The sequence below is a fragment of the Mustela nivalis genome, assembly GCF_964662115.1.
Source record: "Mustela nivalis genome assembly, chromosome: 2".
Lineage (NCBI taxonomy): Eukaryota > Metazoa > Chordata > Mammalia > Carnivora > Mustelidae > Mustela > Mustela nivalis.
In genome coordinates this window covers 112,838,229-112,855,240 of record NC_139021.1, presented here as the reverse complement: position 1 = coordinate 112,855,240, position 17,012 = coordinate 112,838,229, and the positions used below count along the sequence as shown (strand labels likewise).

Here is a 17,012-nt window from a genome sequence, read left to right as displayed (position 1 = left end):
GTAGCATCTTGATGTGTGCATTAATAAATTGCTTTCAGGCCTGTGCATTTAACCAAAGTTGGGGCACTGGAAATGTCTATATCATGTTCCATTTGGCTACCGATGGACATAAAAACAGAAATGCTTTCCTATGGAGAGTATTTTTTTCTTTAAAAAGAAAGTTATTTTGAGTATTTGGTTTTGATTTTTTTTATATACAAGTACTTGAAAACCTTAGGCTGCTCGAATCTTTCCCAAGGAAGTTTCTACACAGTTCTACCTCAGAAAACCTGAAGATACAGATTTGAAACTCGTAGGAGTCCTGTGATAAGTCACCTACCTGGAGACCAAAACACAGATCAGAAAGGCAGGAGTTGAAGTGGGAAGAGAAGGAAAAGGGAAGACAAGAGGGCTCGGGGAGCTCCTGCTATCCCTTAGTACTGGAGGGCAGCGAGGGAAACGCTGTGCCAGCCCCGCGGCGGCAGATGCTTGCCGGGCTTTACCTACCCTTCAAGGTGGGTGGTTTCACCTCAGTTTATGCACAAAACCTGAAAGAGTATTCGAATTGCCCAGGCCTCACAACTAGTATGGAGGGAACGGAACTGGAGCCCACTGGAACTATGCTTCTTGACCACACTACGACACTCTGCCCCCTCATACACGTAATCAAGTTTACAACACAAACAACGACTGCATAAACAATCAGTAATGGAATCCTGCCAATATCGTTTATCGCGGGCAGAAGAAAAGCCCATTTTATTACAAGCCTTGAGTCCTGAAAAATGAATGAAGAAGAGAAATGTCTAACAGGTGTTCGTACCATGAAAGAGAACTCCGCATACTTGCAAGGTTCTTGATAGGTACGATGGTGAGGGGTTGACACATGTTTTTACGGCAAGACCCAGAACGAGAGCAAGATGGGCCAGTTTGGCCTTAAATTTGTTGAATAAACTTGTACCTTACTTGTGGTTGAACTTAGAGATGCGCTGTGGTTTAAAGAAATTCGTTCTCCATTAAGCTGGTCGACCAGTGGCCTGTCAGGTGTATGCCGTGTGCTTAGCATGTCCACTTGGAATGATGGTGCTGTAGAGCTCAGAAAAGGTCACTGACCTTTTATAGCAGTGAACAGAGAAGGAAGAGAGAGTACAACAGCTTGTTGCGGGAACAAACTTAGCCCTTTTGGAAACTATAAGAAGAGAAAGGCTAGAGCACAGTGAGTGGCGTGGAAAGCAGGGGAAGGTAAAATTTGGAGAAGTAGATGCGGGAACTTCTGATTCCAACCAAGGTGGAGTAGAACCAGTCAAGGCCATTTCTACTGTGGTTGTCAAAAACTGGACCAAATGCAAAGAAGCAAATACCTAAGAACTCAGAAGGAAACACAAGCAGACAGACCGGGAAGGAGGCTTAAGATTCGGAGAAGCATCCTATATGAGGATGATTTGCTTTTATTTTTTTCTTTCTTTTGTCTTACAGCTTTGTGGCAGGGGTCCATCCCACTTGAGGGCTGTGCAGCCATGGAGACACGAGCAGCTGAAACTCTAGGAGAAATCCACCTGTTAGCCAGAGGAAACCAGGAAAAGTGTCTCCTGTTGGCCAGAGAGTGTGGGTTAAGGGAAGGAGGAAAATCCTGAACGGGGAGAGCTGGGATGGGGGACCCTCTCATTGTGTATACAAACTTCTCCAAGTCCTGAGCTCGGTCCGGAGCGGGCGTGCTCAAGACAGACCGAAAGAACCATAGCAAAGTCTACAAAAAAATGAAAATGAGATGGGAACCACCACTAACAGAAGGTGATAGAGAATTTGCGGTCTGAGCCTGACTGTGTTGATTACTTGCTTAAACAAACAAACAAACAAACAAACCAGTAAATAAAATGTTTTTCAGAAAAATGTACCCAAAGGATCCAACCCAGTATCCAAAATTGCTTAAGAAGGAAGAACCAGGATAATGTAACCCATTTCCAAGGAAAAAGTCCATCAAGAGATGCCAGCCACGAGGTAACCCAGATGTTGGAATTATCAGACATAAAAGCAACTATTACAATTATGCTCCATGAGGTGAAGATAAACACACTTGAACAGAAAGATAGAAGTTCTCAGCAGAGAACCAAATTATAAAAAGAACCACATGGAAATTTTATGGCCAAAGATACAATATCCGAAATTAGAAATAAAAACCAGTAGATGGACAATAGAAAAATGGAAATGACGGGAAAGAATCAGCACAGTTGAAAGTAAATTAATAAGTGTCCAATTTTAATGATGACGCTAAGTTCTTTAAGGTGGATGAGGCTTTGAAAAGTAAACTGTATTGGACTGTAATTAGCTACAGGGATCCTTGATAAAATATTAACCTAAGTACATTCATGTGGCTCCTTGAGTTACATATGAAGAAGTTCCTGCTGTTTGTCAATTATGTTGAATAAGGAATTAGCATTATCATAGGTCCAACTGTGATGATTATGCAAATTTTCTGTGACAGTGTTTTTTTTTCAGGCTTAATACGTAAAAACATGTCACATATGCATTGGGGAGGGTATGTGCTTTGGTGAGTGCTGTGAAGTGTGTAAACCTGGCGATTCACAGACCTGTACCCCTGGGGATAAAAATATATGTTTATAATAAATAAAAAATTTAAAAAAAACAAAAACCAAAAAAACATGTTACATATGTTCTGCAACTTACAATGTCTGAGCTCAAGCATGCGTTGACGAAGAATGTTCCCTAATTGGGTCCATTACGTTGTGTACCTGCAGCAAAAGCAATTTCGAAACCTAAGAGAGTCATCACTAGATAATTGCCAAGCTCATCATCAGAGTCAGTGCCTGATAAATTGCTTTGCTCACCTGCTCATGTTTACTCTTTGCTTTTTTAAAAAATTTTTAATTTATTTTTAATTTTTGAAAAGATTTTATTTATTTATTTGAGAGAGAGACAGCAAGAGCATGAGAGGGTAAAAGGTCAGAGGGAGAAGCAGACTCCCCATGGATCTGGGAGCCCAATGTGGGGATTCGACCCCAGGACTCTAGGATCATGACCGGAGTTGAAGACAGTTGCTTAACCAACTGAGCCACCCAGGCCCCCTCATGTTAACTCTTTGAATCAGCGTTTGTAATAGGGCCTTTTCCCAATTGTGGATGTGATTACAGAGATGTCACATGAAAATCGACCTGTCTCATAGGCCCAATACATGCTTTCCAATCTCATAACAGAAAAAAAAAAATTACAATGTTTAATGCTGCTAATACTTAGAAATCTGTTACACGACATCATTAAGGCGAGTCTGGAGGAAATGGGACTGGTATTATGTTTGGAAAAATAACTTCCTGATGAAGGAAGACAATTTCAAGGCTTTAGAATATCTCTCATTGTTACATTAGTGCCATATTATTTTTAAAAAGCAGTGTGAATTCTTGTAATAGTGATAATTCTGGATTTAAGAGTTTAACAAGTGCTACCATTTAATTCCTGTAAGATAGGAAGCACAGGGGCACCTGGGTGGCTCAGTGGGTTAAACTCTGCCTTCAGCTCAGGTCATGATTCCAGGGTCCTAGGATCAAGTCCCACATCAGACTCTGCTCAGCAGGGAGCCTGCTTCCCCCTCTCTCTCTGCCTGCCTTTCTGCCTACTTGTGATCTCTGTCTGTCAAATAAATAAATAAAATCTTAAAATAAAAAAAGATAGGAAGCACAATTATATCCATCTTATGTGTGAGGAATCAAGGGAGGCTGACATTCGATAACTGGTCAGCACAGAAAAACTTGTAAGTAGTGGAACCAGGATTTGAGTTCCCCTCTATCTGGTTCCTGAGCCTAGACCACTAGCTACTGTGTTACATAGTTACTTCCTATAACAACCAAATGAGAATCTTTATTATTTTTTTTCTTTAAAGGGCACAGTTGTCAAGTTGAAATGAGTAGGACAGCCGGGTAAGCAGTGGTTTTCACGTGTTTTGGTCTCAGGATTCTTTCAGACTCTTAAAATTTATTGAGGACCTTGAAAAGCTTTGCGTGTGTAGGTTATTTTTACCTACAGATATTTTACCCTATTGGAAATTAAATCTGAGACATTATTACCTGAGAAATATTTACTAATTAAAAATAACAACAAACTTATTACATGTTAACATAAATAATGTTTTTAGTGAAGATAATTATGCTTTCCAAAACAAAACTTTAGCAATTAAGGGTGGCTTTTAAAAAAATTCTATATCTATTAATACTTGGCTTAATAGAAAACAGCTGGATTTTTATATATGCTTCTGCATTTCATCAGTTGTGAGATGTTGTTTTGGTTGTAGCACATGAAGAAAATATGGCCTCTGTACCAGATACTTGGTTAGAAAGGGAGAAGTTTTTTAAGAGCCTTTTTAGATGATTGTAGGTATTCTTGATACTATCAAACTCAAGTTGTACTTTTTAAAAAGTTCACTGCAGTGTGGGATTGGGACCCCTCAGTGAACCTTTTGTACTGAACCTTTTGTTTGATTTGAACCTGTTAGTATATCTTGTTCTTCTTCTTCTTCTTTTTTTTTAAGATTTTATTTATTTTTTTGACAGAGACACAGAGTAAGCATGAGTGAGCACAAGCGAAGGGAGAGGCAGGCAGAGAGGGAAGGAGAAGCAGGCTCTCTGCAGAGCAGGGAGCCCAAGCAGGACTTTATGTGGGACTTGATCCCAGGACCCTGAGGTCATGACCTGAGCTGAAGGCAGATGCTTAACTGCCTGAGCGACCCAGGCACTCCTATCTTATTCTCTGAATGGTCTTTTACTCATGTATAATTCTGTAACATTATGAATGGATTATTTAGAAAATATTGGCTCACTGATTTGTGTAGTATTTCAAATATTGACACACTTCACTGTAAACATAAAAAAAAAAAATCACATTTGCTAACACCACCCTGAGCTCATTAGAAAAGTCTTTAAATACTGGGAAGCTGTCAAGTTCAAAGTGGCAGATATAAGTTTCTTAAAATACTAATGTTTACTTAAAAGCTTGAATTTTATCCCTGACGGCAAATACCGTTCGTCATTCTCCTTAAAGGGTCTCGATATCCCACTGGGCCATCGGCCACGCTTTGAGAGTCACTGGTGAAGATCTTTGATTGGGGAGAAGTAAAGAAGAGAACATTCATCTAAAGGTCCTAACAAATTAATTTCCAGGGTGCTGAAGAAACACGAAAATGGTCTCAAAATCACTAGCCGTAATCTGTGATAAATTAGGAGAAGTGGGAGAGAGTTCAGACATGCAGGAATGAGAAAAGATTGCCTTCACTCTCCCAGGGGATGTATTCTGGCCAACTCTGATTCCCAGAAAAAGACTATATGATATCCCATAGCAGGTAGCTTCAGAACCCTACAGAATAACTCATGGGAGGTCATCTTAAGTTTTGTTTTCCTGCACAATCACCTGACAAGTGCTTCACGTGGCATACGTATACCCTGAAGTATTTGAATAACTACGAAGAGACAGTTGAAGGATAATTTGTATGGCTACTGCTTGTACAAACTGAACCAAACTCATTTGATTAGACACCGTTTATAGAGTACCCGCCATATGTAAAATGCCGTGGTAGGGAAATGGCAGACGGGAGGGGCTCAGAGAAAAGAATTGGCCTTGAGAAAGGAAAATACCGAGGGTATTATCCAGTATAAAATCTGTGAACGTCACCTAATGAGAGGAAGTAGCATGGCCTTACGGGAACATCATACCATGAGGAGTTAGAATATTTAAAAATGTGCTCATCCTGGTTTCTGCCAACTCAGTGGACACCCTTGGGCAAGTGATGTCAAGTCTTGACCGGTGTTCCGTGTCTGTAACATGAGAGGTTAAGGTCCCTGGAAGGAATGGAGTTGTGGTCTCTCAGTTTACAGAGCATCACCAAGAGGGACTTTGGAGAAGACAGTTTGCTGTCCTAGCTCTGTGCTGCCCTTTACTAAAGCCACTAGTCACATTGTGGCTATTGAGCACTTGAACTAGGACAAGTCCAAACTGAGATGTGCTCTAAGTGTAAGTGACACACCAGATTTTGAAGACTTAGTATGAAAAATAGAATGTAAAATATCTCATCGGTAGTTTTTTTTAATAGGAATTACTGGTTAAAAAGATAAGTTTTAGATACATGGGTTTATATGAAAATATTATTAATTTCATCTATATTTTAAAAAAATATATGGTTCCTAGAGAACTTAAAATTACAGATATGGCTTAGATTAGAAAGTGGACAGTGCTGTCCGAGCTAACAGTTTCCAACCAAAGAATAGTAACTTGAAGAAGAACCTAACTTTACTTATAACTGTTCTTTCTGAGGTTTGCAGACAGAGCGTGGGTCCCAGTTTTGACCAGAGGGCCTCCCGGAAGACTCCGTTTGGTCTCTGTTGTGTTCTCAGTCTGCACTTTGAGGAATTCTAGGGCCCCACGAGCTCTCCTCCCATGATTTGTCCGCAGTAGGCGAGGGTCAGGCCCCAAAGGGACGGCTACTATGGGACACAGGGGACTTTCTCTCCCCTTCTTAATTCAAGCAGCAGACTGTTCAGCGTGCACTGACTGAATGAAGTAATGAGCATACAAAATTTGTGTGCGTTTTTGTTTAAGGTTCAGGCTTTGGACCGGCTCAGGCCACCGGGCTGATTCTTGGTGTCACCGTTCACCAGCCCTGTGATCTGCCTCCCCCTCGCAGAGCCTCCGGCTCTTCAGTCTGAAGCAGGAGAGCTGTGTGTGCCACCATATTTTGAAGAAGCTTCCGGGTCACCCTCGGTCCAGGCCTCCCGGTGATCTGAGTCCTCGCAGTATGAGTAGGGGGAAGTGTGTGTCCGCTCTGACCCACAGGAGTCTGCCACTGAGGGCTGGGCCATGAGCAGAGGGGCTTCTCCTCATCCAGAGCTCCCTGGCAAACCTGGCCTCCTCCTGGGTCCGGCTCTCTCCTGCTCCACAAACCTTCTCTGCCTGTGCTTTCTGTCCCTCCCACTTCCCCCGTTCTCCCTCAGCCCTACCCCAGCCTTTTCCTAAATAAATAAAGACTCTCAACTTCCTGCCCTTCTATCATCAACCCACACTCTCCCTCTTTCAATCTGCTTCCCTGTGATGCAAAAGGAAAAACCCTCTTCCTCTTGTGTAAGGCCAGCTTTTTTACTGCGCTCCTTGTCCTCCCTTTCTTGGGACCTAGGTCATGTCTTCTTGAATTATCTCTTTTTCATCTCATTTTTGACATTTTAATCTCCTTTGGGTCATTTCTTAGAGCCTATTAGATATCCTATTCTTCCCGCTCTTTTTTTTTTTTTTTTTTTTTTTTTTTTTTTTAGTAAAAGGAGAAAAAGAAAACTTTTATCTTGCATTCTACTTACATAGCACTCTCTTTATTTTGTATTTTTTTTTCATTTCTTTAAATCTATTTTTTGTTGACATAGAGTTGACACACTGTGACGTTACTTTCAAATACACAACATAGTGATTTGATGTCTCTATACTGATGCTATGCTCACCACACGTGTCACTACCATCTGTCACCACAGAATGCTATTACAATATCAGTGGCTATATTCCCTATGCTCTGCCTCATATTCCCATGACTTACTCATTCCATGACTAGAAGCTGTGTCTCCCACCTCCCTTCACCCATTTTGCCCATTCCCCATCCCCCTTTTCTCTCTTTTTAAAAATCAAGTTAAAAAAGAAGAATCTACCCTTGTTTTGACTTCCTCATATCTCACTCACTCACATTTCTATTTCTAGTACTTACCATATTAATTGGGTTACAAAGGCACGTTCAAGAATCACCTGTAGAATAATACACCGATTTAGAACTACTCCGGACCTCACGCAATCATCAATCAAGTCAAAGGTAAGAATAGACAGATGTTCAGATATTTAGGGATTCCGAATTTTTATCACCTATGCAACCTTTCCTGGCAAGGTATGGGAGAACGTGTCCTGGGAAAATGCGGAAGTAAACCAAGAAAGAGGAAGACATGGGATCTGGGAAAGGGGAGGGAGAACAGCAAAAGGAAGTCCTAAAAATAGAACGACAGAGCAGGCCTAGAGGAAAACCAGTCCAGACTGAAACAGAAACGTCGAGTCCTCAGGGAGGCCTCAGGTCTCCAGGAGGAGTGGAACCAGTGTTTTTGGAGTGCAGGCAAAAAGTTATCAGGAGGTAGGTGACACAGATGCTGGAGAATCTTGGAAAAAGCATGTAAGAGTATTAGAGGTACACTGAAATTCAAGCAAATGCAACACAAATCTCCTGGTAACTGCTGATCTACTCTGGGTCTCAATAGATTTGTACAGCGGACATTTCGTATTAACAAAACCATGTAATACATTTTTGTGTGTGTGTGTGTGTGTGTGTGACTGGCTTCTTTCACTTAGTGTGACATTTGCAAGTTTCATCCATGTGATATCTCACCCCTTTCTGTGGCTGAATACTATTCCATTGTTTGGATATACCACTTTTCATTTGCATTAGAATCTTAAACTCTCTTGTTAACAATATGTTATTGAATGAACAGGGGACCAGGTGGTGTGATCTAGTATACATTACAACACAAGTCCTTGTTGTGTTGTGAATTTGAAAAGGTCTATTTTTAACACTTTTCTGAGAATATTTAGATATGAATTAAGGACATGTAGGGGAATCAAGAAATCATGCCAGCTGCCACAGAACTTTTGGCAAAGATGGTAACTTATGTATACATTTCTGAAGCTCTTCTCAGAATTGGAAATGGCCAAGAGACATTAAAGAAATAAAAAGAAAATACCCCCAACTAATTTGTTTTGAAACCAGGGAATGATGCCAACCACATTTCAAAGAATTTCAAAATTCAAAGAATTACTATTAAGTACAGAGCAGTGGGACCAGACGGAAGTGACAGAGAGAGAAGGAAATCCTAAAGCCCTATCAGCACTCCCTAAGTTAAAGTGATCAAAGTTGAGAATGAGGATGGGATATGTGGCTAAAATAAGAACATGACACATGGCTTACGGTCATGAAAAGCAAATTGGGGATTTTCTCTGATCCATCTTCTCAGTAACTCAGGGTTTCACATGGAGGCAGATAAGGACTTTCCCAAACAGAGTGGTATTAACGTCTACTTTCTTCTCTAGAGGATGGAGGGCTGTTTCATGTGAGCGGATGTATCAAGAGTGGTTACCAAGCCTACAGCAAACTGATGTGGAGAATTGCCTTCCTACAACAGAGAATGAAATATGGAAGTCAACCAACAAAGACAAATTAGCCCAGTGCAGTGGGACCCGGGGGCAGACTCTGGCCTCAGGTCTTTCCAGTCTTCTGTAGACTTCTTTTGGAATGGTTTTGAGAACACAAGTCAGCTCTCCAGCTGGATCTACTCATCTCTCTTTCTGTGCTTTTACCCATGGTGTCCTCATCCATTCACGTGATGTGAGACACCTTCCATAACCCGAGGACTCCCAAATTTATATTTCTATCCAAGATTTCCCTTCAAAGTCCCAAGCTTGTCTATTTTTCAAATGGCATCACAATTGTGTCCCAAACTCGACTCCTGATTCTCACCCTTAAACCTGTTTCTCTGCTGAGAGCGTGGCATTATCCACTCCATTGCTTGAACCTAAAGCCTAGCAATTTCTTCCTCTTATTTAATGAAACCCTCTATGCCACATTTGATCCAGTTCACTTAACCCAAAATTCCAATTCCAAAAATACATCTTGAATCCTTTTGCCAATATCTGAACTACTGTGACTTCTCATTCGGATCACTGACTTTGCATCCTAACAGACTTGTTTTCCACCTTGTGCTTCCCAGGAGCAGCCACGGTAGATCTAAAGTCTCAGTCAGACCATGCACTCCTTTCCTTGAACATCTTAGTAACTTCTTATAGCATCTCCGAGAACATCCAAGCCTGGGAGTGACCTGGTTTTGTCCATCTCTTTCACTTTAGATTCTGTAGAGTGATTAGGACAGAGAAGAGCAAGAGCGTTCCCAGCCTCAGGGCATTTGCACCTGCTGTGCTTCATACCTGCCTAGTTCACACCTATCCTTTCTTTATCTGGATTGCTCATTTTCATCTTCCAAGTCTCATCTTAACTGTCACTTCCCAGGAGGTCTAGCGCATCACCCAGTGAAAGGCAGACTCCTCCCCCTTTGGTATTCTCTCTTGAAGGACTCCCTTCTTTTTCTTTAATAGCTTGCCCCAGTTCATACTGGATATTTGGTTTCTTGCTTGTTTATAGTCTCATTCACAGCAGGGAATGGGACTGGAAGCCACTCCTAGGATTTTTTTTTTTTTTCCCTTTCACCATTTTCCTTCTGGTGCCTGACATGTGGAGATCTTCTACTAATATATTTTTCAATTAAGTGAATGACTTAAAAAATAAGCAAACATCAATAGAACAAGACAGAAATGAGATAGATGAAAAAACTCTGCCACAGAGAGAATTAGAGGATCGCCATAGCTTTTTAAACCAGGGGATGAAAGCATTTCAGGAAAGAGGGAAATCCCAGGGAGCATTCGCTTAATTCTCTCAGGGCACTGGGAGAAATCATGAATTCTTACAGAAGAGCTAAAAGATGTTATGGTAAGACAACAAAATGGGAGAGAAAGGGAAATGCAAGGGGATGGTAGGACCGTGGCAGAAACTGCAACAGCATTGGAAGCAACAAGGAGCAATGTCGCCGCTGCAGAGAATAAGGTCAGTTCAGTGAAAGGCGAGTGTAAGGCGCTCTGAGAACACAGAGGAAAAGGACAACGAGAACAGAGAACTGGAAGGAACATCCCGGACCTGCAACGGGTAGACAAAAAAGAAAGGTGCAATGTGGATCAATGGCGGTCCTGACAGGGAGAGAGGAAAGGGAGCAAGGCTGCTTCTGAACTCAAGAAAGGTCCAGATACGCCTGTGCATGAATTCATGACAAAATTAACAGCACCTGGAAACAGCTTGGTGACTTTCTTGAATTCAGGCTTACGGAATTACTTACTTACACTTTGCCGAGCAGAGTCCTACTTGTGATGGGAACATGAGCTTTGGGTGAGCAGGGGTCTGTGCACAGTAGGTACTCAATACATATATGCCAGTTTTAACATAAAAAGTTATATACTCGTGTAAAAATCAGCAATGGGAGGAAGGATTGCAGTCTTTTTGCTGACATACACAAGCTTCAGTAAAATTACTATAATAAAATTATATGCACTGGACAACAAAATATATACTACAAACTCTACTTGTAATCTGTGAACAGAAGAATCAAAACAACAGTGGAAAGAAACCTTAGCATAATTCCTTTGAGTTTTTACCTAATCAGAGAGACAAAAGTATCTGTGATTATAGATAAATTGAGTAATATAAATAATACTTAAAAATATGTAACAAATTTTATTCTTTATTAAAAAAAAGTCTTCTTTTTTTAAAGTTCCTGGAACACTAAATGACAAATCTTTAGTTAAAAATATCTTATGTGCATAATATAATTTTATTTTTAAAATTCTGCATGCATGTATACAAATATATTTTTCTGGGTAAAAATAATGCAAGATGGAGATAGCAGTAGGAAAAGTATTTTCTCTGGGTGGTGGGATTTCTTTTTTGGGGGGCATTCCAGTTTTTAAAATTATTTTTATTTAAATTCTAGTTAGTTAACATACAGTGCAGTGCTGGTTTCAGGAGTAGAATTGAGTTGTTCATCCCTTACCTACTGCACCCAGTGCTCATCACAACTCGTGTCCTCCCTCAGACCCATCTGGGGGGTGAGATTTCTAATTATTAAACATTTTCATTTTACTTATATGAAATTTCTATCCTTTCTACAGTGAAGTTGTATTACTTGGATAATTAAAAAAGCAAAGGGGGGAAGCTAGCCAGCTGATACTCACATGAAATTTATTAGTAAAGAGATGGTCCGTCCTAAGAGAGGGGTAGCCAGGAAGACAGAGGAGATGTGCGTACAGACAACAAAACCTTCGGTGGGGCTTGGAAAGCTTTACTAAAGTGTAAGAATTGAGAGAAATCCAAGCCAAAACGTTCTATATGGAAAAGGCTGCCAAGGGTGCCGGTGCCCATCGCAGGCAGGTTTTCCCAAGCACAGCATCCCACAAGGTAAAGAACAGAAACAGAAATAATCTCAAAGGAATATGGATATTAAAATAAACATAACCTTGGAAGGACTATGTGATGCTGCTGCTGGTTTGGGGAAGTGAAGAAGACTTCCGTCCTCTGGGAGTGGTAAGAGACAGGGCGGCATAGTAAAAGATCTCTGTAGCATTAGACTTTCTTGAATGTGAGGGCAGGGTCTGCCCCTTAGACCTAGTAACCTGATTACTGAGGTTACTAGGTTACTAGGTTACCTCAGACTAATAACCTGATTACTGAGACGTCTCTGATGCTCAGTTTTCTCATCTATAAAATGGGAATAAGGTTACTTACTTTGGATGCTAGGTATCCAAACCCCTCCCTCCTGCATTACGAGGGAGGCTGGGAAAAGCCATAGGATAAAAATAACAAACCGTCCACAGAGAATTATTCGATTTTATTCGATTAACAATGATCCCAGCCTCATTTTTCTTCTCCCGATCGTCCAAGCCCATTACTGGGGAGGGCAATGCAGGCGCGGAGAATCGAGAAGGTGAGGCTGGGAAGCTGGTAAAAACCCCAAACGTTCCTGTGTTTATTTCTGCCTGCTTGTCCGGGACCAGTGTTTCACAAAAGGAGTGAGAAATGAGTAACCACATGCTGGGCAAGATGTTCCTGCGAATGTCAGGAAGCTTGTTTGTCAACCTTAATTGACAACTGATGTTTCAGGACAAAGCATGATTCTCATAATTTAATGGGACAGCATTGCTACTTAATGCCAGAGGGGGCAAGAGTGACTATAGGGCCAAAGCCTGTAGAAAGGAGAAATACGGACAAAATAATCCCCTTTTTGTTTTAGGAAAATGTAAAGTGGTGCCCCAGGGATTGTTGGCAAATATTATCATCTTTGAAAGCTACTACTTAACACAAATTACGGGAAACCAGAGACTTCTGGGTAATGTGAATCACAAGGAAAGAATGCCCTATTCTGTGGCTGCAACTTTTTAATGGAATACTGGTTGATTTTGAGTGAAGAAGGCCAGGGGTCAGGGTCAGTTTGGGAGAATTTCCTGCCTGTTTCTGTCAAGGCACCTCCGCAAGACGCTTCTTTCTTGGCCGTCTTGAAAAGTTTCCTGGGATCACCCACATGTGGGAGCCACCCATACCTCTAGGGGCAGGGCTCCCCCTTTTCTCTACATGGCTTAACTGAGGGTAGAGCTCAATAGCTCTGTGTGGACCTCTGTGTGCTGCGATGGCTTCTGAAGAAGATCTTTTCTGTGTCAGTTCCTAATGAAGAGTTCTGTGGTAGGAAAGGGCAGGGTGGGGACTGGGGCAGAAGGGTGCTTCCAAAGAGAGGGCCAGACTTGGAGGGCTCAACGTTTCTATTAGAGTCAAGGAATGATAAACAGCAACTTGGGGTTCGAGCATCGGTGGAGGGCAGGTGTGCAGGGGATGAAGCTGGGAAGAGTTTGGGACCTCCTAGCACTTAGGGAGAGGAGCTGGCCCCAGATAGGATGGAGAGAGTGCCCCTAGAAGTCCCCTCCTGGATCCGTACCTGTGCAAATATGGTGGAAGGGGGAGCCTGAGGAGAGGGAGGTTAGTTAGGAGAAGGAGAGAGTGAGGGGGAAGGGCAGGACTTGCCAGGGTAGAGCACACAGAGAGGAGGGGGACCCAGCGACATCAAGAACGTGGAATGGATAGGATTTGGTGATTTCAGTGCAAATGATGAAGGAAGATGAGGCAAGCCCCATTGGATGCCAGTGGTGCTCTTTACCCAACAGGAGCAGGGAACTTCTTATTTACTTCTCTGATATTTTCTCTGTACGCTGATGCTTATTTTTAACTGCTAGTGGAATCTGAAACGGAGAAAGCTAAAGATGGCTGACTGGTTTCTGCCCCATTGCTGACAGGAAGAGAGTATATAGAACAGCCACTGCTTTCCCTGTGAGCCAGCTTTGTTCCTGGGGGAGAGACACGTATCCCAGCACGGAATCACGAGATCACCTGGCAGCTGTGGACTGGAGGTCAGTCCAGATGCCAAGGGGCTGAAGGGGGAGCCCACCTCTACCTCTGCCTGGGTGGACGTGGAAGTTGGGCATTTGTGAGGGCTTCCAAGAGGAAGCGACTCTTGAACTGAGGCTTGAGGGACACGTGGGCGTTCTGTGGGTGGAAAAGTGAGATGAGAAGTGGGTAAAGACATCGCATATGAGAGAACATGGCAAAGTTAGGCGATGGCAAATGGCGCAGTCTGGCCGAAGGCTCATGTGAGCAGAGGGAAAGTGTGAAATGAAGCTAAGAAGGAAATCAGGGGCAGAGCAGGAAGGGCCTTGAGGCAATGACAGGAAGTTACAGTCTTTGCCTTGTAGCTGATGAGGAGACGTTGGGGAGCTTTGAGGAGAATTACAGATGCCATTCTCTCGCCCACTCACGCACTCACCAGATGTTACTCAAGTTCCATGTTGGACCACTCTGGCAGCAGAGTGAAGGGGGGGAGGCAAAGAAAAGATGTTTAGCGGAGAACACCAGCTGTTTTCCCAAATGTACGTCTTCTGCCGGGATACACAGCTAGATAACAGTTCTCTGTCTTTCTTGCTGCTAGGTGTGGCCATGTGCCCTTATGCCAGTCTACGCCATGTGTGCAGAAGGGAGTTGTGCTGCATCCTGGCAAGGGCCTTTGAGACCTCTCCTGTGCTAGGCTTTATGCTTTTCTTCCTACCGGCCAACTGAGTTGAGACCTTGGAAACCAAGTCTGAAAGATCCTGGTGCTGCCATGAACACAGGCCTCCCTACTCTCCAGAATCACAACCTGGACTGTTATGCGAGTCAGAAATAAACATTTATTATGTTGAGTCATTGTGTGTTTGGATCGATTCCCATAGCTTAGCTACCCTAAGTGTACACAGTTGGTGTGAAGAAAATGGAGGTCTCAGCTAGGGCCATGATGGTTTTCAGATTTGAGGATGGTCCCACCACTTCCGGTTGTCTTTTCTGTGGTTTGGAAGGAAGCCCCAGGCTTAAGCAGGAGGGATCCTAAGACGGATCCAAGAGCTGGAGGTCATCTCCTGCCATCGCTCGTGGAAGTTACTAAGTGCTGTGTATGCCACTGTTTCTTGTTAGTGAGAAGGCAGGAGAACGTGTTGCTGAAGTCATTTTGGTGGTGTCTAAGGCAATTCCCTCCAGGACTCCTTCCCCATTTGCTTCGGCATGTTCAAAGAACTTTCTGGCTCTGCCTTGACTTGTCCCCGACCACTGAGCTCTTAGTGACTCTCCTCGTTCTTTCAGATGTTGACACGCATGGGCGCCGTCTACATAACACATTCAAGCTTTTCCCAGCTTACAAGTCAAGTCGCTCGTGCCACGCAGCCCCTCCTCTAGCTACAGCGCTCTCTGTTCTCCCTCATCTCCCATGTTGGGAGCCAGGACTCTTCTCCAGCGAGCCCTCCAGAGCTGTTCCACACAAGCCTACCAGCTTAACTCTTTCTTTGCCAAACCCCATGGATATTACCCAGTCCTTATCCCTGGTGACCTTGAAGGTCTCCCCTCAGCTTCCCTGACTGCAAACTCTAAACCTTAGTAGGAGCGTGACTCCAATAACCCAATAATAGAATACATAAATATTCATGTATATGTATGTACATTTACACAGGAATATACAAAACGGCCAAGGAAATGTTAACACTGCTTGTGAACTATTAATCACGTATAATCACGTATTGATGGAGCCAAGGCCCCCCTCCCAGTCTTCGTATTTCTCCAATCTGTGTGGAGGGTCTTGTGTTCTCTTTTACTCTTCATAGAGTTTTTCTCTGGTGTATGTTTCTTTCTCCTAGTTTCTTGTGTTTGGTGGGTTTATCCCTGTTGTCCTAAAAATCTGGCAGTCATCTGCGTTCGGTCTATCACCTTGATCCAATTCCAATACCACTCCTGCTGTACTTAACGAAAAAAAAATATGTCTATTTTAGATCTTTCTGTCCTATTCCAGTCTCTTTTTTGGACTGATCATTTTTATTAATTGCTTTGTTTTATTTTTAGGTCAATAGCGATATTAGATACAGACCACAATTTTAGCTCCTTCCCCAAAGCTCCCTCTCGCTTTTCTTTTCGTTGTCTTTTTTCATTGACTACAAATTCCAGATTGCATTAGACATGGTAAGAGAGGACATCTTTATCTTATTTTTGGTGTTAGTGGGACTCATTTTTTTCACCATGTATATCATATTAGCTGCTGGCTGTACGTAGGCATTCTTTATCTTGTTTGGGTTCTATCTCTTTGTTCCCTCTCTTTCTAGGTTACTGAACAATTTAAAAAAAAAAGTGTTGATGTCGTATTTTTATCCAATTCCTTTTGACCTTCATGCAGAAGTGAGTTTCTCCCCATTTAACTTAATCAAATAAATACATTTCCTAATGGAGAGAGGTCATCTGTTACCCTGGTCTTCTTGCTTTGTGTCCAACTGTCACTGCAGAGTAGGATGAAAACAAGACCCTGAGTGACAAGTGACAGGACATCCCCCACCCATGAGGAGGGCAAGATGGATAGACTGCGGTCTGATTTTCTAGTTGTCGTTGTTGTGTTTTTTTCCCAGTCACAACAAGTTTTCATTACCCTCTGAGAGCAGAAGCCCGCCCCACAGAGAACAGGAGTCTGATCAGGCAGCTTCCAGGCCAGGACCTCAGGGCCCTGTTGCAGCCATGGAACAAGACAGAGCCACTTGGGGAACAGGATAGAAGCTATCTCTCTGGCTCTTCACCAACCACATAACCAGGTGTAGACATGGCATGTTTTCTCCTCATCAGCTCAACATGCCCGGAAGGGAGGCAGGGGCCGAGGTAACAAGGACCTTCTACTGTTGCTTCTTGCCTTCTCCCCCTTTTCTGAGTAGGGGCTTTGATTCTGCACTAGTTTATATCTGACAACTGCCTTTAATCCTAAAACTTAGGACTAAGCCTCAGGAGTTCCAACAGCGATGGGCAAATCCTTCTCTTATGAGCGGTA

The 17,012-nt window shown here is 42.7% G+C and overlaps 2 long non-coding RNA genes across 2 annotated transcripts in view; one reads left to right on the top strand and one right to left on the bottom strand.

Moving 5' to 3' along the window:
• The first annotated feature begins 12,957 nt into the window (after positions 1-12,957).
• On the top strand, positions 12,958-14,865 carry LOC309859881. Its single transcript, XR_014309015.1, has 3 exons — positions 12,958-13,321; positions 13,867-14,040; positions 14,616-14,865. It is a non-coding gene; the product is annotated as an uncharacterized lncRNA (long non-coding RNA).
• A 996-nt stretch (positions 14,866-15,861) lies between these two features.
• The window catches only part of LOC309859871, a 32,622-nt gene continuing 31,471 nt past the window's right edge, over positions 15,862-17,012 (bottom strand). The window contains exon 6 of the long non-coding RNA XR_014308992.1: positions 15,862-15,943. This is a non-coding gene — a long non-coding RNA (uncharacterized lncRNA). The remainder of the gene's footprint in view (positions 15,944-17,012) is intronic.